This window comes from Amphiura filiformis, chromosome 5, assembly GCF_039555335.1.
Source record: "Amphiura filiformis chromosome 5, Afil_fr2py, whole genome shotgun sequence".
Classification (NCBI taxonomy): domain Eukaryota; kingdom Metazoa; phylum Echinodermata; class Ophiuroidea; order Amphilepidida; family Amphiuridae; genus Amphiura; species Amphiura filiformis.
This window is the reverse complement of record NC_092632.1, coordinates 21,441,725-21,462,837: the sequence shown is the minus strand read 5'-3', so window position 1 is coordinate 21,462,837 and position 21,113 is coordinate 21,441,725. Positions and strand designations below refer to the sequence as shown.

Below are 21,113 nucleotides of genomic sequence, written 5' to 3'. Positions count from 1 at the left end.
ATAAAGGGTGTAAACATGAACATAAAACACAATGGACAGTGCAAAGTCTGCAACTATTGTTTGGACGAGGGGCATCTAATGAGATCCTGCCCTAGCAGAATACAATGTAAATTCTGCCACCTTTACGGACATAAAGAAGATGAGTGCCCAGACAAACAGGATAATGAAGAAGATTCAAGTTCAGAAGAGGCGAGTAGTGAAGAAGAAGGTGAAGAAATGGGAGATGATCAATCAGAGACATCAGATTATAATAACTTTATGGACAGAAATTGGGATTCAGACTCCACAGGCACAGAAGACCGAGCACTGGTGATAGACGAGACAACAGATGCAGGAACGGTGGCGGCAGAGGAGGAGGTGGGTGAGACGGCAGAGACGGCAGAGATGGTGCAGGTGACGGAGGAAAATGTCAGAAATGAAAAACCAGAAAGAGATTTACAGGGAGCAAATAAGAGGGACATGGCACAACAGATGAAGAAGAAATAGAAGTAAAGCAACGAAAAAGGCGTAACAACATGAATAAGGTATCATTTAAAACCAACAATAAATTTGAAATATTGAAGGATATGCAACCTGGTGTAGACAATGACACTTAATATCCTCGATGGCTTTGAATTTGAGAGCTTTTCTCTATTGCTGTTTCATTATGGCATTTTCTTTAATTTCAATTAACTGCAATGGGCTAAGAAATAAATCAAAACTCGAAAATGTTTTTACCTTTTTTACTTTAAGGAAATTTGATATTATTTGCTTGCAAGAAACTTTTTGGGAGGATCATTATGTTAATTCTGTTGTCAAAAATCAATGGGATGGTGAAATGTTCTATTCAAATGTTAATGATGGGAAAAGAAATAGGGGGGTTGCTGTTTTATTTAGACACGGATTAGATGTTCAGGTTATTTATTGTAATGAAATAGCAGAAGGGAGAGCTCTCGAAGTCAAGTTTGAAATTGATGAAAAGACTTACTATTTATTAAATATATATGCGCCAAATAATTTTAGGGAAAGATATGATTTCATAGAAAATATAAATTATAGAATTGATAATCTTAATGAAAACTTTGATAATTTATTTGTGATGGGGGATTTTAATGTTGTAACTGAAGGGAGGGACAAATCAACTAAAATGTATGCTGATCCTTCTCGACGTGAATTTCTAGAATTATGTGGGCGCCACAATTTGTGCGACACGTGGAGGGCTAAACACCCACATACAACGGAATTCACGTGGAGAAGGATCATAAAGGGTAAATTAATTCAAAGTCGTATTGACAAAATTTTAATCTATGATAAAAATATTGATTGTATTTCTAATGCTATTATTATTCCTTTTGCGTGGAGCGATCATGATATTGTATATAATTGTTACAACCATAATAATGTTTCTATAGGCCCTGGGGTGTGGAAATTCAATAAGGCTCTTTTGAAAGATCAAACCTATTGTGAGTCGATACATAAATGCATTCAAGCTTCCAAAAATAAAAATAGTTACAATGAGGATGTTTTTAAATGGTATGATGAATTAAAAGAAAATATTAAAAACATTAGTATTTATTATGGGAAACGTATTACTAAACTGAAGCATAAAGAAAAAAAGATTCTCCAAAAAAAAATTCGTCACGAATACAAAAAAGCAAATAAATACCAGGATTACGACACGACTTTAGTCAAAACTTTAGAAAGGGATTTTCAAATTATGGAAGAAGAAGAATGTAAAGGGGCGGTCATTAGATCAAAAATAGCCAATATCCAATTAGGCGAAAAACCTACTAAATATTTCTATAGCCTGGAAAAAAATATTCAAAAAAATAAAATTATTAATTACCTTAGAAACGATAAAGGCGAATTAGCCAGTACCTCTGAAGAAATTGTCAGAGAGACCCAGCAATTTTATTCTAATCTGTATAGTTTTATCAAATGTGACGAAGAAACTCAGGATAATTTCATTGAAAACATTAATAATTATGCAACGAGGATGCTAAAATGTGTGCTGCTCATTTGAGTATGCCAGAATTACAAGAAGCAGTCGTTAAAATGGACAAAAATAAAAGTCCGGGCTCTGATGGATTAACAGTTGAATTTTTTAGTTATTTTTTTTAACGAATTAGGCCCGGAACTTTTAAGAATAGCTAAAATCATTTTTGAATGTAAAATTATGCCGGACAGTATGAGGGATTCAATCATTACTTTAGTTCCCAAAAAGGGAGACAAAAGTAATCTCAAAAATTGGAGACCAATTTCTTTATTAAATATAGATTATAAAATCATTACCAAAGCTCTGGCGGCAAGAGTTTCCAAAGTAATTGGGAACATTGTTTCGCCAGACCAAACATGTTGCATCCCTGGAAGAGATATTTCTGACAATGTTTTAGCTATGAAAGATTTGGTGGATTTTATTTCGACACAAAATTTAGATGGTTATTTAGTTAAAATTGATCAACAAAAAGCTTTCGATCGTGTTAACCACCAATATCTTATCAAGACACTCATTAAATTTGGTTTCCCTGATTATTTTATTGAATGGATTAAAATTTTATATAATAATGTGACCAGTAGAGTCCATGTTAATGGGTATTTATCGGATGTTATTAAAATTCAAAAAGGGATTAGGCAAGGCTGCCCTTTAAGTGCATTACTTTATGTTATGACAGCCGAGCCTATGAGAAAGCAAATAGTTAACAATAAAGAAGTGAAAGGGTTTGATATTTCTAGATCTAAAGCTCTGATATTTCAGCATGCTGACGACACCAATTTTTTTGTTCAAAACAGTGTTTCTGTGCACCACATTTTCAAAATATTTAAAATGTACGGTGAGGCCTCTGGGTCAAAAGTTAATTTTGAAAAATCGGAAATTATTCCTCTTGGGAAAGCAACCCCCTTTCAAATTCATGACTGTGATATTCAATTCGGGAAATCGGAGCAAACCAAAATCTTAGGGATTCATATTGGGACAAACGCCATCAAATGCTACAAGAAAACTGGAATAGTATAATAAATAGATGTAAGAAAATTTTAAATTGCTGGAGACCCAGAGACCTCACCGTAAAAGGAAAAGTTTTAATATGTAATTCGCTTATTATTTCAAAAGTAATATATGTAATGAATGTAACACATCTTCTTAATTGGGTGGTTTCAGATTTGAAATCAGCCATGGTTAACTTTATTTGGAATGGTGGCAAACCGAAGATTAAGTATAATGTTTTAATTGGTACCGTAAGTTCGGGGGGTTTAGGCCTTATTGATCTGGGTAGAATGAAATGTGCTCTTAGATGCAAAATGATTAAAAAAATGTTTGACGATGATAGTACAATCAATCCGATTACAAAAAATCTTATGGAATTTAATCTGTCCAAATACAAAAATTTTAATCTTGGGCGAGACACATTTCGCGTCACGCTTAATCATCGTCAGATGAATGAGCTTCCTCAATTTTACAAAGAAATGCTTGAAGCGTGGTTCAGGCTCACAAAAGACAACCTTGTTGAGCCTGTCAATAATCATGAGATAATGTTACAACCTCTTTTTGATAACCCATTTATAGGAATTAATCAGATCCCATGTTTTGTTAGTGCGGGTATTGTCAGAATTAGAGATATAATTTATGAGGTCACGCCGGGGTTTATGCCGCCGATCGCAGTTAGGGAGATTCTTGATGATGCGGTGGATATAGGGTTGGTGACAATTTCTCTCCACCACATCATCAAGAATTTACCAAATTCATGGAAGAGGAAAATAAAAAATTATTCATTAGGCGCCGATCAAAATGTAATTCCCAGCATTCATTTCTGGAATGCTGGGGAATTAGACTGTACTAACATCATCGATACTAGTGTAAAAGATATTAATCACATATTGAGGGATAGAGAAACTGTAGCTCCAACAGGATTACAGTATTGGAGGGACCAATTTGGTGACAATAATTTAACAATTCCTTTCAACAGGTGCTATGGGGGTATAAAGAAAACTACATGGCCCAAAACGATTATTTTCTTTGTCATAATGTGTTACTTACCAATGAACGCTTGTTTAAGTTTGGAGGGGCTGACAGTCCATTTTGTACATTTTGTAGGAATTTGAAGGAGAGTCTTTGGCACATTTTCACTCAATGTAATAATCTTCATAATCTTTTCATCCTTGTATGGGATTTATGTCAGACAATTAAAGGGAAAGAGATACAAAAAGACAATTTTTACAAACACATTCTTTTTGGATATACAGATAAATCCAAAAATAAAAGTAATCTTATTAATTTTGTCCTTACAAATTATAGAGCTTCGATATGGAGCGCCCGTAAGTGGTATAAAAAAGGGAGTATTGTAAATTATATTCATGTGTTCAAATCATTTATTAGCAAAAGACTTCAACTTGAGTATCAAAATTATGATCGGATTAATTCTAATGAATCCTTCTTTGAAATTTTTGGTATCAATGAGGCCCTTATCTTCAAATCTGATGAGGGCTATGAGATTGCTTTCAGTTAAATTGTGCTGTAGTTTTTTAATATGCTGATTTGATGTAAGTATTGTGTGTATGATGTCAATGGGGCAACTTGGTTGTAGTTGTCCCACTTAATTTAAAAAAAAAAAAAAAAAAAAAAAAGATCATGTGTAGTATCTGTTCTTTTCAGCTTAATATCTGAAACGTCCCTCATTGAGGGACTTGTATATTAAACTGATTTTTGAACTTGGGCCATGGAATAGGAGCTTGCTCCGTCCTGGCCACGGGTTGGCCCAGTATTGCACTACCTCCGGGATCGGCCCACTCCCCACCAGGGGATATAAAAAATACAAAAGTAGAACTTGCCAAGAAAACAGAAGTTTACGAATACCGGATGAATACATTTCATAGTCATTTGCTTTCTACTCAGTGAAGATAGAATGATAGCATTTGCGTCCTGATAAAATTACTACACAGTAAATAATTCACACATTTAGCAGAAGGCGTGTTAGGAAAGACCTTTGGTATTATTTTGCCGTTTGATGTTTGCTTGTGTTTTTGCTATCTACTCAAGATAGCATCTCCGAAACAGTTTTCAACAGCCAACTTTGAATATTTAAATTGGAAATCTTGAAAATTTGAAAACGCCGAATTATGAAAAAAAAAAAAGAAAGAATCGAGATGAGGCCCAAATTTTCATCAAAATAATCCCAAAAGAGTTTTTTCCGAACACGCGTTCTGGGATATTCTAGAATCGAATTAGGCCTACTGGTGCTACTGAAAATCAAATCGAAATTTTAAGTGTTGCGAACTTTTTGTTTTAGTTTAATTTTAAATTCATTTGTTTTCTTTCTTATTTACTGAAGATAGCTCAAATAAAATACAGGATTATGTTGTAATTTTTGTCTACTGATGAACGGGATAGATTTATATTATAGAATCGAATTAGGCCTACACGGTCGTGCTACATGTGCTAAAGATCAAATTAAAATTCCAAGCAGTGGAGACTTGCGTTTTCAACTTGTTTATTTACTGACTGCTTTCAAATGTTTATTTTAAGAAGATATATCGAATCAGTTTCGCGAGCGATTGCGTAGATATATCGAATGTCGCGAGCGATTGCGTAAACAACAACGCGCGAATTTGATACCACGCGTTAGGCGCGCGTCCGTTACGCTTATGACGTTCGCGTTCAAAATAATGTCACGGCACTCTGCAGGCTAGGCCTAACTGCTTGAATAATTTAACTTGATCTTCAGAAGATAGCACTACGGAGACCAAAATTACACCATCAATTTAATTTAAGCTATCTTCAGAAGATAGTAAAACACGAACCTACCATAACTTTTTACCAAAAGAAAATGTCGCAAGACATGCCGTAATTTGCTCGATTCTGGTACCGGTGTCTATAAAGCTCCTGCATTGAGTTACATGGGGAATATTAAAATCGAAATATCTCAAGAACGGAATATCGCATGACGCTGGAACAAACGTTGAAATAAAGCGTTTACATTTCTCTGTCTGTTTTAATTTATTTTGTGTGTGTTCAATTCGTGTGTTTTTGCTATCAACTGCAGATAGCTCAAATTTAAATGCCTGTTGGTTGTCGTTTTTGTCTGCTGACTGAGATAAATCGATATTTTATCAATCATGTTACTGGTGTGTTATCTTCTATGGATCGAATTAAAATTTCAAGTGTTGCGATATTTTGTTTTGGTTTAATTATAAATTCACGTTGTTGTTGTTTTCTATATCTATTATGAATAAAAATAAAGTTCGCATTTACGACACGGGGAGAAAAGCTCAAACATGCAGATACAACATTTGAATTATTCTGAATAAACACCGTATGAGCTGAAAATATGCCAATTTTAATTGAAAATAGGTCAACTAACTTGCGGACTATTTTAACCGAATAACAATTCTTAACCGCATTCCGCTGGTACATAAAAAAGATTGAAAATATAGGTTGCGGTAAAAACAAATATTAAGTTCGATACCGTGCGCTAATATCCCGAATAGAGTGTCTGCATTGTTCATTTTCCTTTTTGAGTGCAACGGCCGGCTATGCAACAGCCACGTCGATGTGACGTTGGAAAGTTTGACACCGTGGAATAAAGAAACTTACCCTGAGGTCTAGCAAATCGGGCCTCTTTAACGTTATCGCTTCTCGGCCTTTTGGCTAAGATCATGTGTAGTATCTGTTCTTTTCAGCTTAATATCTGAAACGTCCCTCATTGAGGGACTTGTATATTAAACTGATTTTTGAACTTGGGCCATGGAATAGGAGCTTGCTCCGTCCTGGCCACGGGTTGGCCTGGTATTGCACTACCTCCGGGATCGGCCCACCCCACCAGGGGATATAAAAATACAAAAGTAGAACTTGCCAAGAAAACAGAAGTTTACGAATACCGGATGAATACATTTCATAGTCATTTGCTTTCTACTCAGTGAAGATAGAATGATAGCATTTGCGTCCTGATAAAATTACTACACAGTAAATAATTCACACATTTAGCAGAAGGCGTGTTAGGAAAGACCTTTGGTATTATTTTGCCGTTTGATGTTTGCTTGTGTTTTTGCTATCTACTCAAGATAGCATCTCCGAAACAGTTTTCAACAGCCAACTTTGAATATTTAAATTGGAAATCTTGAAAATTTGAAAACGCCGAATTATGTGTTGAAAAAAAGAAAGAATCGAGATGAGGCCCAAATTTTCATCAAAATAATCCCAAAAGAGTTTTTTCCGAACACGCGTTCTGGGATATTCTAGAATCGAATTAGGCCTACTGGTGCTACTGAAAATCAAATCGAAATTTTAAGTGTTGCGAACTTTTTGTTTTAGTTTAATTTTAAATTCATTTGTTTTCTTTCTTATTTACTGAAGATAGCTCAAATAAAATACAGGATTATGTTGTAATTTTTGTCTACTGATGAACGGGATAGATTTATATTATAGAATCGAATTAGGCCTACACGGTCGTGCTACATGTGCTAAAGATCAAATTAAAATTCCAAGCAGTGGAGACTTGCGTTTTCAACTTGTTTATTTACTGACTGCTTTCAAATGTTTATTTTAAGAAGATATATCGAATCAGTTTCGCGAGCGATTGCGTAGATATATCGAATGTCGCGAGCGATTGCGTAAACAACAACGCGCGAATTTGATACCACGCGTTAGGCGCGCGTCCGTTACGCTTATGACGTTCGCGTTCAAAATAATGTCACGGCACTCTGCAGGCTAGGCCTAACTGCTTGAATAATTTAACTTGATCTTCAGAAGATAGCACTACGGAGACCAAAATTACACCATCAATTTAATTTAAGCTATCTTCAGAAGATAGTAAAACACGAACCTACCATAACTTTTTACCAAAAGAAAATGTCGCAAGACATGCCGTAATTTGCTCGATTCTGGTACCGGTGTCTATAAAGCTCCTGCATTGAGTTACATGGGGAATATTAAAATCGAAATATCTCAAGAACGGAATATCGCATGACGCTGGAACAAACGTTGAAATAAAGCGTTTACATTTCTCTGTCTGTTTTAATTTATTTTGTGTGTGTTCAATTCGTGTGTTTTTGCTATCAACTGCAGATAGCTCAAATTTAAATGCCTGTTGGTTGTCGTTTTTGTCTGCTGACTGAGATAAATCGATATTTTATCAATCATGTTACTGGTGTGTTATCTTCTATGGATCGAATTAAAATTTCAAGTGTTGCGATATTTTGTTTTGGTTTAATTATAAATTCACGTTGTTGTTGTTTTCTATATCTATTATGAATAAAAATAAAGTTCGCATTTACGACACGGGGAGAAAAGCTCAAACATGCAGATACAACATTTGAATTATTCTGAATAAACACCGTATGAGCTGAAAATATGCCAATTTTAATTGAAAATAGGTCAACTAACTTGCGGACTATTTTAACCGAATAACAATTCTTAACCGCATTCCGCTGGTACATAAAAAAGATTGAAAATATAGGTTGCGGTAAAAACAAATATTAAGTTCGATACCGTGCGCTAATATCCCGAATAGAGTGTCTGCATTGTTCATTTTCCTTTTTGAGTGCAACGGCCGGCTATGCAACAGCCACGTCGATGTGACGTTGGAAAGTTTGACACCGTGGAATAAAGAAACTTACCCTGAGGTCTAGCAAATCGGGCCTCTTTAACGTTATCGCTTCTCGGCCTTTTGGCTAAGATCATGTGTAGTATCTGTTCTTTTCAGCTTAATATCTGAAACGTCCCTCATTGAGGGACTTGTATATTAAACTGATTTTTGAACTTGGGCCATGGAATAGGAGCTTGCTCCGTCCTGGCCACGGGTTGGCCCGGTATTGCACTACCTCCGGGATCGGCCCACTCCCCACCAGGGGATATAAAAATACAAAAGTAGAACTTGCCAAGAAAACAGAAGTTTACGAATACCGGATGAATACATTTCATAGTCATTTGCTTTCTACTCAGTGAAGATAGAATGATAGCATTTGCGTCCTGATAAAATTACTACACAGTAAATAATTCACACATTTAGCAGAAGGCGTGTTAGGAAAGACCTTTGGTATTATTTTGCCGTTTGATGTTTGCTTGTGTTTTTGCTATCTACTCAAGATAGCATCTCCGAAACAGTTTTCAACAGCCAACTTTGAATATTTAAATTGGAAATCTTGAAAATTTGAAAACGCCGAATTAAAAAAAAAAAAAAGAAAGAATCGAGATGAGGCCCAAATTTTCATCAAAATAATCCCAAAAGAGTTTTTTCCGAACACGCGTTCTGGGATATTCTAGAATCGAATTAGGCCTACTGGTGCTACTGAAAATCAAATCGAAATTTTAAGTGTTGCGAACTTTTGTTTTAGTTTAATTTTAAATTCATTTGTTTTCTTTCTTATTTACTGAAGATAGCTCAAATAAAATACAGGATTATGTTGTAATTTTTGTCTACTGATGAACGGGATAGATTTATATTATAGAATCGAATTAGGCCTACACGGTCGTGCTACATGTGCTAAAGATCAAATTAAAATTCCAAGCAGTGGAGACTTGCGTTTTCAACTTGTTTATTTACTGACTGCTTTCAAATGTTTATTTTAAGAAGATATATCGAATCAGTTTCGCGAGCGATTGCGTAGATATATCGAATGTCGCGAGCGATTGCGTAAACAACAACGCGCGAATTTGATACCACGCGTTAGGCGCGCGTCCGTTACGCTTATGACGTTCGCGTTCAAAATAATGTCACGGCACTCTGCAGGCTAGGCCTAACTGCTTGAATAATTTAACTTGATCTTCAGAAGATAGCACTACGGAGACCAAAATTACACCATCAATTTAATTTAAGCTATCTTCAGAAGATAGTAAAACACGAACCTACCATAACTTTTTACCAAAAGAAAATGTCGCAAGACATGCCGTAATTTGCTCGATTCTGGTACCGGTGTCTATAAAGCTCCTGCATTGAGTTACATGGGGAATATTAAAATCGAAATATCTCAAGAACGGAATATCGCATGACGCTGGAACAAACGTTGAAATAAAGCGTTTACAATTCTCTGTCTGTTTTAATTTATTTTGTGTGTGTTCAATTCGTGTGTTTTGCTATCAACTGCAGATAGCTCAAATTTAAATGCCTGTTGGTTGTCGTTTTTGTCTGCTGACTGAGATAAATCGATATTTTATCAATCATGTTACTGGTGTGTTATCTTCTATGGATCGAATTAAAATTTCAAGTGTTGCGATATTTTGTTTTGGTTTAATTATAAATTCACGTTGTTGTTGTTTTCTATATCTATTATGAATAAAAATAAAGTTCGCATTTACGACACGGGGAGAAAAGCTCAAACATGCAGATACAACATTTGAATTATTCTGAATAAACACCGTATGAGCTGAAAATATGCCAATTTTAATTGAAAATAGGTCAACTAACTTGCGGACTATTTTAACCGAATAACAATTCTTAACCGCATTCCGCTGGTACATAAAAAGATTGAAAATATAGGTTGCGGTAAAAACAAATATTAAGTTCGATACCGTGCGCTAATATCCCGAATAGAGTGTCTGCATTGTTCATTTTCCTTTTTGAGTGCAACGGCCGGCTATGCAACAGCCACGTCGATGTGACGTTGGAAAGTTTGACACCGTGGAATAAAGAAACTTACCCTGAGGTCTAGCAAATCGGGCCTCTTTAACGTTATCGCTTCTCGGCCTTTTGGCTAAGATCATGTGTAGTATCTGTTCTTTTCAGCTTAATATCTGAAACGTCCCTCATTGAGGGACTTGTATATTAAACTGATTTTTGAACTTGGGCCATGGAATAGGAGCTTGCTCCGTCCTGGCCACGGGTTGGCCCGGTATTGCACTACCTCCGGGATCGGCCCACCCCACCAGGGGATATAAAAAATACAAAAGTAGAACTTGCCAAGAAAACAGAAGTTTACGAATACCGGATGAATACATTTCATAGTCATTTGCTTTCTACTCAGTGAAGATAGAATGATAGCATTTGCGTCCTGATAAAATTACTACACAGTAAATAATTCACACATTTAGCAGAAGGCGTGTTAGGAAAGACCTTTGGTATTATTTTGCCGTTTGATGTTTGCTTGTGTTTTTGCTATCTACTCAAGATAGCATCTCCGAAACAGTTTTCAACAGCCAACTTTGAATATTTAAATTGGAAATCTTGAAAATTTGAAAACGCCGAATTATGTGTTGAAAAAAAGAAAGAATCGAGATGAGGCCCAAATTTTCATCAAAATAATCCCAAAAGAGTTTTTTCCGAACACGCGTTCTGGGATATTCTAGAATCGAATTAGGCCTACTGGTGCTACTGAAAATCAAATCGAAATTTTAAGTGTTGCGAACTTTTTGTTTTAGTTTAATTTTAAATTCATTTGTTTTCTTTCTTATTTACTGAAGATAGCTCAAATAAAATACAGGATTATGTTGTAATTTTTGTCTACTGATGAACGGGATAGATTTATATTATAGAATCGAATTAGGCCTACACGGTCGTGCTACATGTGCTAAAGATCAAATTAAAATTCCAAGCAGTGGAGACTTGCGTTTTCAACTTGTTTATTTACTGACTGCTTTCAAATGTTTATTTTAAGAAGATATATCGAATCAGTTTCGCGAGCGATTGCGTAGATATATCGAATGTCGCGAGCGATTGCGTAAACAACAACGCGCGAATTTGATACCACGCGTTAGGCGCGCGTCCGTTACGCTTATGACGTTCGCGTTCAAAATAATGTCACGGCACTCTGCAGGCTAGGCCTAACTGCTTGAATAATTTAACTTGATCTTCAGAAGATAGCACTACGGAGACCAAAATTACACCATCAATTTAATTTAAGCTATCTTCAGAAGATAGTAAAACACGAACCTACCATAACTTTTTACCAAAAGAAAATGTCGCAAGACATGCCGTAATTTGCTCGATTCTGGTACCGGTGTCTATAAAGCTCCTGCATTGAGTTACATGGGGAATATTAAAATCGAAATATCTCAAGAACGGAATATCGCATGACGCTGGAACAAACGTTGAAATAAAGCGTTTACATTTCTCTGTCTGTTTTAATTTATTTTGTGTGTGTTCAATTCGTGTGTTTTTGCTATCAACTGCAGATAGCTCAAATTTAAATGCCTGTTGGTTGTCGTTTTTGTCTGCTGACTGAGATAAATCGATATTTTATCAATCATGTTACTGGTGTGTTATCTTCTATGGATCGAATTAAAATTTCAAGTGTTGCGATATTTTGTTTTGGTTTAATTATAAATTCACGTTGTTGTTGTTTTCTATATCTATTATGAATAAAAATAAAGTTCGCATTTACGACACGGGGAGAAAAGCTCAAACATGCAGATACAACATTTGAATTATTCTGAATAAACACCGTATGAGCTGAAAATATGCCAATTTTAATTGAAAATAGGTCAACTAACTTGCGGACTATTTTAACCGAATAACAATTCTTAACCGCATTCCGCTGGTACATAAAAAAGATTGAAAATATAGGTTGCGGTAAAAACAAATATTAAGTTCGATACCGTGCGCTAATATCCCGAATAGAGTGTCTGCATTGTTCATTTTCCTTTTTGAGTGCAACGGCCGGCTATGCAACAGCCACGTCGATGTGACGTTGGAAAGTTTGACACCGTGGAATAAAGAAACTTACCCTGAGGTCTAGCAAATCGGGCCTCTTTAACGTTATCGCTTCTCGGCCTTTTGGCTAAGATCATGTGTAGTATCTGTTCTTTTCAGCTTAATATCTGAAACGTCCCTCATTGAGGGACTTGTATATTAAACTGATTTTTGAACTTGGGCCATGGAATAGGAGCTTGCTCCGTCCTGGCCACGGGTTGGCCGGTATTGCACTACCTCCGGGATCGGCCCACTCCCCACCAGGGGATATAAAAAATACAAAAGTAGAACTTGCCAAGAAAACAGAAGTTTACGAATACCGGATGAATACATTTCATAGTCATTTGCTTTCTACTCAGTGAAGATAGAATGATAGCATTTGCGTCCTGATAAAATTACTACACAGTAAATAATTCACACATTTAGCAGAAGGCGTGTTAGGAAAGACCTTTGGTATTATTTTGCCGTTTGATGTTTGCTTGTGTTTTTGCTATCTACTCAAGATAGCATCTCCGAAACAGTTTTCAACAGCCAACTTTGAATATTTAAATTGGAAATCTTGAAAATTTGAAAACGCCGAATTAAAAAAAAAAAAAAAGAAAGAATCGAGATGAGGCCCAAATTTTCATCAAAATAATCCCAAAAGAGTTTTTTCCGAACACGCGTTCTGGGATATTCTAGAATCGAATTAGGCCTACTGGTGCTACTGAAAATCAAATCGAAATTTTAAGTGTTGCGAACTTTTTGTTTTAGTTTAATTTTAAATTCATTTGTTTTCTTTCTTATTTACTGAAGATAGCTCAAATAAAATACAGGATTATGTTGTAATTTTTGTCTACTGATGAACGGGATAGATTTATATTATAGAATCGAATTAGGCCTACACGGTCGTGCTACATGTGCTAAAGATCAAATTAAAATTCCAAGCAGTGGAGACTTGCGTTTTCAACTTGTTTATTTACTGACTGCTTTCAAATGTTTATTTTAAGAAGATATATCGAATCAGTTTCGCGAGCGATTGCGTAGATATATCGAATGTCGCGAGCGATTGCGTAAACAACAACGCGCGAATTTGATACCACGCGTTAGGCGCGCGTCCGTTACGCTTATGACGTTCGCGTTCAAAATAATGTCACGGCACTCTGCAGGCTAGGCCTAACTGCTTGAATAATTTAACTTGATCTTCAGAAGATAGCACTACGGAGACCAAAATTACACCATCAATTTAATTTAAGCTATCTTCAGAAGATAGTAAAACACGAACCTACCATAACTTTTTACCAAAAGAAAATGTCGCAAGACATGCCGTAATTTGCTCGATTCTGGTACCGGTGTCTATAAAGCTCCTGCATTGAGTTACATGGGGAATATTAAAATCGAAATATCTCAAGAACGGAATATCGCATGACGCTGGAACAAACGTTGAAATAAAGCGTTTACATTTCTCTGTCTGTTTTAATTTATTTTGTGTGTGTTCAATTCGTGTGTTTTTGCTATCAACTGCAGATAGCTCAAATTTAAATGCCTGTTGGTTGTCGTTTTTGTCTGCTGACTGAGATAAATCGATATTTTATCAATCATGTTACTGGTGTGTTATCTTCTATGGATCGAATTAAAATTTCAAGTGTTGCGATATTTTGTTTTGGTTTAATTATAAATTCACGTTGTTGTTGTTTTCTATATCTATTATGAATAAAAATAAAGTTCGCATTTACGACACGGGGAGAAAAGCTCAAACATGCAGATACAACATTTGAATTATTCTGAATAAACACCGTATGAGCTGAAAATATGCCAATTTTAATTGAAAATAGGTCAACTAACTTGCGGACTATTTTAACCGAATAACAATTCTTAACCGCATTCCGCTGGTACATAAAAAAGATTGAAAATATAGGTTGCGGTAAAAAAAATATTAAGTTCGATACCGTGCGCTAATATCCCGAATAGAGTGTCTGCATTGTTCATTTTCCTTTTTGAGTGCAACGGCCGGCTATGCAACAGCCACGTCGATGTGACGTTGGAAAGTTTGACACCGTGGAATAAAGAAACTTACCCTGAGGTCTAGCAAATCGGGCCTCTTTAACGTTATCGCTTCTCGGCCTTTTGGCTAAGATCATGTGTAGTATCTGTTCTTTTCAGCTTAATATCTGAAACGTCCCTCATTGAGGGACTTGTATATTAAACTGATTTTTGAACTTGGGCCATGGAATAGGAGCTTGCTCCGTCCTGGCCACGGGTTGGCCCGGTATTGCACTACCTCCGGGATCGGCCCACTCCCCACCAGGGGATATAAAAAATACAAAAGTAGAACTTGCCAAGAAAACAGAAGTTTACGAATACCGGATGAATACATTTCATAGTCATTTGCTTTCTACTCAGTGAAGATAGAATGATAGCATTTGCGTCCTGATAAAATTACTACACAGTAAATAATTCACACATTTAGCAGAAGGCGTGTTAGGAAAGACCTTTGGTATTATTTTGCCGTTTGATGTTTGCTTGTGTTTTTGCTATCTACTCAAGATAGCATCTCCGAAACAGTTTTCAACAGCCAACTTTGAATATTTAAATTGGAAATCTTGAAAATTTGAAAACGCCGAATTATGTGTTGAAAAAAGAAAGAATCGAGATGAGGCCCAAATTTTCATCAAAATAATCCCAAAAGAGTTTTTTCCGAACACGCGTTCTGGGATATTCTAGAATCGAATTAGGCCTACTGGTGCTACTGAAAATCAAATCGAAATTTTAAGTGTTGCGAACTTTTTGTTTTAGTTTAATTTTAAATTCATTTGTTTTCTTTCTTATTTACTGAAGATAGCTCAAATAAAATACAGGATTATGTTGTAATTTTTGTCTACTGATGAACGGGATAGATTTATATTATAGAATCGAATTAGGCCTACACGGTAGGCCTACACGGTCGTGCTACATGTGCTAAAGATCAAATTAAAATTCCAAGCAGTGGAGACTTGCGTTTTCAACTTGTTTATTTACTGACTGCTTTCAAATGTTTATTTTAAGAAGATATATCGAATCAGTTTCGCGAGCGATTGCGTAGATATATCGAATGTCGCGAGCGATTGCGTAAACAACAACGCGCGAATTTGATACCACGCGTTAGGCGCGCGTCCGTTACGCTTATGACGTTCGCGTTCAAAATAATGTCACGGCACTCTGCAGGCTAGGCCTAACTGCTTGAATAATTTAACTTGATCTTCAGAAGATAGCACTACGGAGACCAAAATTACACCATCAATTTAATTTAAGCTATCTTCAGAAGATAGTAAAACACGAACCTACCATAACTTTTTACCAAAAGAAAATGTCGCAAGACATGCCGTAATTTGCTCGATTCTGGTACCGGTGTCTATAAAGCTCCTGCATTGAGTTACATGGGGAATATTAAAATCGAAATATCTCAAGAACGGAATATCGCATGACGCTGGAACAAACGTTGAAATAAAGCGTTTACATTTCTCTGTCTGTTTTAATTTATTTTGTGTGTGTTCAATTCGTGTGTTTTTGCTATCAACTGCAGATAGCTCAAATTTAAATGCCTGTTGGTTGTCGTTTTTGTCTGCTGACTGAGATAAATCGATATTTTATCAATCATGTTACTGGTGTGTTATCTTCTATGGATCGAATTAAAATTTCAAGTGTTGCGATATTTTGTTTTGGTTTAATTATAAATTCACGTTGTTGTTGTTTTCTATATCTATTATGAATAAAAATAAAGTTCGCATTTACGACACGGGGAGAAAAGCTCAAACATGCAGATACAACATTTGAATTATTCTGAATAAACACCGTATGAGCTGAAAATATGCCAATTTTAATTGAAAATAGGTCAACTAACTTGCGGACTATTTTAACCGAATAACAATTCTTAACCGCATTCCGCTGGTACATAAAAAAGATTGAAAATATAGGTTGCGGTAAAAACAAATATTAAGTTCGATACCGTGCGCTAATATCCCGAATAGAGTGTCTGCATTGTTCATTTTCCTTTTTGAGTGCAACGGCCGGCTATGCAACAGCCACGTCGATGTGACGTTGGAAAGTTTGACACCGTGGAATAAAGAAACTTACCCTGAGGTCTAGCAAATCGGGCCTCTTTAACGTTATCGCTTCTCGGCCTTTTGGCTAAGATCATGTGTAGTATCTGTTCTTTTCAGCTTAATATCTGAAACGTCCCTCATTGAGGGACTTGTATATTAAACTGATTTTTGAACTTGGGCCATGGAATAGGAGCTTGCTCCGTCCTGGCCACGGGTTGGCCCGGTATTGCACTACCTCCGGGATCGGCCCACTCCCCACCAGGGGATATAAAAAATACAAAAGTAGAACTTGCCAAGAAAACAGAAGTTTACGAATACCGGATGAATACATTTCATAGTCATTTGCTTTCTACTCAGTGAAGATAGAATGATAGCATTTGCGTCCTGATAAAATTACTACACAGTAAATAATTCACACATTTAGCAGAAGGCGTGTTAGGAAAGACCTTTGGTATTATTTTGCCGTTTGATGTTTGCTTGTGTTTTTGCTATCTACTCAAGATAGCATCTCCGAAACAGTTTTCAACAGCCAACTTTGAATATTTAAATTGGAAATCTTGAAAATTTGAAAACGCCGAATTATGTGTTGAAAAAAAGAAAGAATCGAGATGAGGCCCAAATTTTCATCAAAATAATCCCAAAAGAGTTTTTTCCGAACACGCGTTCTGGGATATTCTAGAATCGAATTAGGCCTACTGGTGCTACTGAAAATCAAATCGAAATTTTAAGTGTTGCGAACTTTTTGTTTTAGTTTAATTTTAAATTCATTTGTTTTCTTTCTTATTTACTGAAGATAGCTCAAATAAAATACAGGATTATGTTGTAATTTTTGTCTACTGATGAACGGGATAGATTTATATTATAGAATCGAATTAGGCCTACACGGTCGTGCTACATGTGCTAAAGATCAAATTAAAATTCCAAGCAGTGGAGACTTGCGTTTTCAACTTGTTTATTTACTGACTGCTTTCAAATGTTTATTTTAAGAAGATATATCGAATCAGTTTCGCGAGCGATTGCGTAGATATATCGAATGTCGCGAGCGATTGCGTAAACAACAACGCGCGAATTTGATACCACGCGTTAGGCGCGCGTCCGTTACGCTTATGACGTTCGCGTTCAAAATAATGTCACGGCACTCTGCAGGCTAGGCCTAACTGCTTGAATAATTTAACTTGATCTTCAGAAGATAGCACTACGGAGACCAAAATTACACCATCAATTTAATTTAAGCTATCTTCAGAAGATAGTAAAACACGAACCTACCATAACTTTTTACCAAAAGAAAATGTCGCAAGACATGCCGTAATTTGCTCGATTCTGGTACCGGTGTCTATAAAGCTCCTGCATTGAGTTACATGGGGAATATTAAAATCGAAATATCTCAAGAACGGAATATCGCATGACGCTGGAACAAACGTTGAAATAAAGCGTTTACATTTCTCTGTCTGTTTTAATTTATTTTGTGTGTGTTCAATTCGTGTGTTTTTGCTATCAACTGCAGATAGCTCAAATTTAAATGCCTGTTGGTTGTCGTTTTTGTCTGCTGACTGAGATAAATCGATATTTTATCAATCATGTTACTGGTGTGTTATCTTCTATGGATCGAATTAAAATTTCAAGTGTTGCGATATTTTGTTTTGGTTTAATTATAAATTCACGTTGTTGTTGTTTTCTATATCTATTATGAATAAAAATAAAGTTCGCATTTACGACACGGGGAGAAAAGCTCAAACATGCAGATACAACATTTGAATTATTCTGAATAAACACCGTATGAGCTGAAAATATGCCAATTTTAATTGAAAATAGGTCAACTAACTTGCGGACTATTTTAACCGAATAACAATTCTTAACCGCATTCCGCTGGTACATAAAAAGATTGAAAATATAGGTTGCGGTAAAAACAAATATTAAGTTCGATACCGTGCGCTAATATCCCGAATAGAGTGTCTGCATTGTTCATTTTCCTTTTTGAGTGCAACGGCCGGCTATGCAACAGCCACGTCGATGTGACGTTGGAAAGTTTGACACCGTGGAATAAAGAAACTTACCCTGAGGTCTAGCAAATCGGGCCTCTTTAACGTTATCGCTTCTCGGCCTTTTGGCTAAGATCATGTGTAGTATCTGTTCTTTTCAGCTTAATATCTGAAACGTCCCTCATTGAGGGACTTGTATATTAAACTGATTTTTGAACTTGGGCCATGGAATAGGAGCTTGCTCCGTCCTGGCCACGGGTTGGCCCGGTATTGCACTACCTCCGGGATCGGCCCACTCCCCACCAGGGGATATAAAAAATACAAAAGTAGAACTTGCCAAGAAAACAGAAGTTTACGAATACCGGATGAATACATTTCATAGTCATTTGCTTTCTACTCAGTGAAGATAGAATGATAGCATTTGCGTCCTGATAAAATTACTACACAGTAAATAATTCACACATTTAGCAGAAGGCGTGTTAGGAAAGACCTTTGGTATTATTTTGCCGTTTGATGTTTGCTTGTGTTTTTGCTATCTACTCAAGATAGCATCTCCGAAACAGTTTTCAACAGCCAACTTTGAATATTTAAATTGGAAATCTTGAAAATTTGAAAACGCCGAATTATGTGTTAAAAAAAAGAAAGAATCGAGATGAGGCCCAAATTTTCATCAAAATAATCCCAAAAGAGTTTTTTCCGAACACGCGTTCTGGGATATTCTAGAATCGAATTAGGCCTACTGGTGCTACTGAAAATCAAATCGAAATTTTAAGTGTTGCGAACTTTTTGTTTTAGTTTAATTTTAAATTCATTTGTTTTCTTTCTTATTTACTGAAGATAGCTCAAATAAAATACAGGATTATGTTGTAATTTTTGTCTACTGATGAACGGGATAGATTTATATTATAGAATCGAATTAGGCCTACACGGTCGTGCTACATGTGCTAAAGATCAAATTAAAATTCCAAGCAGTGGAGACTTGCGTTTTCAACTTGTTTATTTACTGACTGCTTTCAAATGTTTATTTTAAGAAGATATATCGAATCAGTTTCGCGAGCGATTGCGTAGATATATCGAATGTCGCGAGCGATTGCGTAAACAACAACGCGCGAATTTGATACCACGCGTTAGGCGCGCGTCCGTTACGCTTATGACGTTCGCGTTCAAAATAATGTCACGGCACTCTGCAGGCTAGGCCTAACTGCTTGAATAATTTAACTTGATCTTCAGAAGATAGCACTACGGAGACCAAAATTACACCATCAATTTAATTTAAGCTATCTTCAGAAGATAGTAAAACACGAACCTACCATAACTTTTTACCAAAAGAAAATGTCGCAAGACATGCCGTAATTTGCTCGATTCTGGTACCGGTGTCTATAAAGCTCCTGCATTGAGTTACATGGGGAATATTAAAATCGAAATATCTCAAGAACGGAATATCGCATGACGCTGGAACAAACGTTGAAATAAAGCGTTTACATTTCTCTGTCTGTTTTAATTTATTTTGTGTGTGTTCAATTCGTGTGTTTTTGCTATCAACTGCAGATAGCTCAAATTTAAATGCCTGTTGGTTGTCGTTTTTGTCTGCTGACTGAGATAAATCGATATTTTATCAATCATGTTACTGGTGTGTTATCTTCTATGGATCGAATTAAAATTTCAAGTGTTGCGATATTTTGTTTTGGTTTAATTATAAATTCACGTTGTTGTTGTTTTCTATATCTATTATGAATAAAATAAAGTTCGCATTTACGACACGGGGAGAAAAGCTCAAACATGCAGATACAACATTTGAATTATTCTGAATAAACACCGTATGAGCTGAAAATATGCCAATTTTAATTGAAAATAGGTCAACTAACTTGCGGACTATTTTAACCGAATAACAATTCTTAACCGCATTCCGCTGGTACATAAAAAAGATTGAAAATATAGGTTGCGGTAAAAACAAATATTAAGTTCGATACCGTGCGCTAATATCCCGAATAGAGTGTCTGCATTGTTCATTTTCCTTTTTGAGTGCAACGGCCGGCTATGCAACAGCCACGTCGATGTGACGTTGGAAAGTTTGACACCGTGGAATAAAGAAACTTACCCTGAGGTCTAGCAAATCGGGCCTCTTTAACGTTATCGCTTCTCGGCCTTTTGGCTAAGATCATGTGTAGTATCTGTTCTTTTCAGCTTAATATCTGAAACGTCCCTCATTGAGGGACTTGTATATTAAACTGATTTTTGAACTTGGGCCATGGAATAGGAGCTTGCTCCGTCCTGGCCACGGGTTGGCCGGTATTGCACTACCTCCGGGATCGGCCCACCCCACCAGGGGATATAAAAATACAAAAGTAGAACTTGCCAAGAAAACAGAAGTTTACGAATACCGGATGAATACATTTCATAGTCATTTGCTTTCTACTCAGTGAAGATAGAATGATAGCATTTGCGTCCTGATAAAATTACTACACAGTAAATAATTCACA

General features: G+C 36.1%; 8 non-coding genes and 1 pseudogene across 8 annotated transcripts; all 9 read left to right on the top strand.

Moving 5' to 3' along the window:
- Positions 1-4,555: 4,555 nt before the first annotated feature.
- Positions 4,556-4,767, top strand: LOC140153851 (U2 spliceosomal RNA; annotated as a pseudogene).
- A 1,832-nt stretch (positions 4,768-6,599) lies between these two features.
- LOC140153841 (U2 spliceosomal RNA) lies at positions 6,600-6,791 on the top strand. The gene has a single exon (XR_011859184.1). It is a non-coding gene; the product is annotated as a U2 spliceosomal RNA (small nuclear RNA).
- A 1,829-nt stretch (positions 6,792-8,620) lies between these two features.
- LOC140153836 (U2 spliceosomal RNA) lies at positions 8,621-8,812 on the top strand. The gene has a single exon (XR_011859180.1). It is a non-coding gene; the product is annotated as a U2 spliceosomal RNA (small nuclear RNA).
- A 1,827-nt stretch (positions 8,813-10,639) lies between these two features.
- On the top strand, positions 10,640-10,831 carry LOC140153832 (U2 spliceosomal RNA). Its single transcript, XR_011859176.1, has one exon. It is a non-coding gene; the product is annotated as a U2 spliceosomal RNA (small nuclear RNA).
- A 1,830-nt stretch (positions 10,832-12,661) lies between these two features.
- On the top strand, positions 12,662-12,852 carry LOC140153846 (U2 spliceosomal RNA). The gene has a single exon (XR_011859189.1). It is a non-coding gene; the product is annotated as a U2 spliceosomal RNA (small nuclear RNA).
- Positions 12,853-14,683: 1,831 nt separating this feature from the next.
- Positions 14,684-14,875, top strand: LOC140153835 (U2 spliceosomal RNA). The gene has a single exon (XR_011859179.1). It is a non-coding gene; the product is annotated as a U2 spliceosomal RNA (small nuclear RNA).
- Positions 14,876-16,719: 1,844 nt separating this feature from the next.
- Positions 16,720-16,911, top strand: LOC140153834 (U2 spliceosomal RNA). The gene has a single exon (XR_011859178.1). It is a non-coding gene; the product is annotated as a U2 spliceosomal RNA (small nuclear RNA).
- A 1,831-nt stretch (positions 16,912-18,742) lies between these two features.
- Positions 18,743-18,934, top strand: LOC140153833 (U2 spliceosomal RNA). Its single transcript, XR_011859177.1, has one exon. It is a non-coding gene; the product is annotated as a U2 spliceosomal RNA (small nuclear RNA).
- A 1,831-nt stretch (positions 18,935-20,765) lies between these two features.
- LOC140153844 (U2 spliceosomal RNA) lies at positions 20,766-20,956 on the top strand. The gene has a single exon (XR_011859187.1). It is a non-coding gene; the product is annotated as a U2 spliceosomal RNA (small nuclear RNA).
- Positions 20,957-21,113: the final 157 nt, after the last annotated feature.